Raw genomic sequence first — 2,305 nt, forward strand, 5'->3', positions numbered from 1 at the left:
CCGCGCAGGCGCATTGGGGTGCTCGGCAAGGTGACCGCGGCGCGGCCCCGGCGGGCGCTGCGGAGCGGGATGGGGCAGCCCTGCCCTGCCCGGGGCCGCGCTTTGTGCCGGCACACGGAGGGGTGGCGAGTGCGCCGGGCGTGGAGAGCGTGCTCGTGTGTGTGTTCTGAGCTCTGGCACGGCCGGGAGCCGGGGCACTGCGGTTCGCGTCTGGCGGCCGCAGCCCGCTGTGCCCTGAGCCGCTGCTCCGGGGCAGCCCCGCTGGCTCAGCCCATCGCCGCCCGTCACCGGCGCACATTGTCACCAAACGGGTCACGCGTCCCTCTCCTGCCCCGCACACCCAGCTCTGCCCCGCTCCCGGCGCAGCTGGAACGCTTCCAAGGGCATCTTTAACTGACCCTTCCTGGGGCTGATCCTCAGAGAACCGAAGAGCAGCTGCTGCTGCATGGTGTAACTCCATTTTCCAACTCCATACAGGAAAATACAATGGAAGATGCTATTATATATATGAGGTATTTTTTTTTTTTTTTTAAAGATAAGAAAGCAGGCTCCGAGCTTTCCCTATCTTTGGATTTATGGTTACAATGTTTTGGAGGTCAGAGGGTGTAACTGTTCCACCAGAGAAGCATGTATTGATCAAGGGCTTGCAATTTCCTGATTCAGCTCTCTCACAAACATCAACAGCACTGTTTTACAGAGGCAAGTGGTCAGAAATATGATCTCCTACTAAATGAAAGTTGTTCAACATTGAGAATGATACAGGAGTTGCCTTAAGATCTTACATTTGATTTTTATATTTGGCTGCCTTGTAACACGAGCTGTGCTCCAAGCATTCTTACCAGGCAATACTCATAGTTCTCTATGTGGAGTCCTCAATTTTACCTCTTCTTTAACATTTTATAAATTATCAAAAGGATTTTGTCTTTAAAATAAAAACAAACAAGAAAACCTCAAAGCAATTGTGGTCTAAAAACTGGTTCTTCAAGCACACTAGAAATATAGTTCCTCTACTGTGATTCCCCATATATAATTTTATGTTGAGATCAGTTTTATGACTGTTTGTGTTCCATTGAGCATGACTGTTGTTAATAAATTCAGTGGTCATAGGCAAGTTGAGTTGTTCTGAGTAATGGGAAATCCTCCAGAAAAGCTCCAGTGGGAATTTCTAGTGTAGTATCACATTATGAATTACCAATAGAGGGTCACGACTGCCCCTGGCCCCTGTCATCTGTCCCATCACAGACAGAATTGCATCAGGCTGTGTCCATTCTCCTCTCAGGATGTTATTTTCATTTTTTGCATTGTGTACAGGTCCTTGCACAAGTAACTTTCTTTGACAGTTTGCAGATTTCCCTGCAGCCATCCTTGATTTCTAATCTCTGCTTTAAAAGGCCATTCTCAAGCATGTTGCATACAACACAGTTCTGATGGTTTGTTTTCCTTATTTTCATGCCGAACTCCTGATAATAATTTTAGGTTGTTTTCATTTTCTTTCTGCATACAGTCTGATTGTACCAAGCACCACACACCACTCACTCACTCCCCACATCCCACCTCATTATGGGATGGGAGGAGAATCAAGAAAATAAAATAGAACTTATGCTGAGGAAAGAATGATTCTATAATTGAAACAAAGTAGTAATAATGATGACACTACTACTACTAATTGTAATAAAAAGGAGAAGGAGATAAAACCCAAGTAAGACAAGTGATGACAATACAATGGCTCACCCCCTACTGCCCAATGCCAAGCTGGTCCCTGATCCATCATCAGCCTCCTCTTTCCAGGTAATTTCCCCAGTCCATATACTGGCATGACGTTCTGTGGTGTGGAATTGCCCCTTAGCCAGTTCAGGGCACTGTCCCAGCCAGGCTTCCTCCCAGATTTGTCACCAAATATGGGTGACAGCCATCCCTCTCCTGCCCAGACTACTGAGCAACAACCTATTCATCAGCGTGTTAGCAATATAAATTATCAGTTAGCAATCTAAATTCTCATACTGAATCCAGAACAGCCCTGAACCAGGTGATAAGAAGAAAAACCCAAGCTCATCACAGCATCCCATGTAGGAATATATTTAGGAAGAAAGCTGGCATGTAGAGACCCAGTTTGGATATTTACACTCAAGTGCTGAACTTGGAGCGTGGTCCAGGTCAGACAGAGTGAGTGTCTTTCTGAGGACAAACTCCACCCCCTGTGTTTTAATCAGATTACACTGTTTTTGGTATGCACAGGTAGTGAACAAAATCATTAGTACTGGAAAGGGGAAAAAAAAAAACCAACATAGAAATGGGTTTTTTATTT

This window comes from Erithacus rubecula (genome assembly GCF_903797595.1).
Source record: "Erithacus rubecula genome assembly, chromosome: 11".
NCBI classification, from domain to species: domain Eukaryota; kingdom Metazoa; phylum Chordata; class Aves; order Passeriformes; family Muscicapidae; genus Erithacus; species Erithacus rubecula.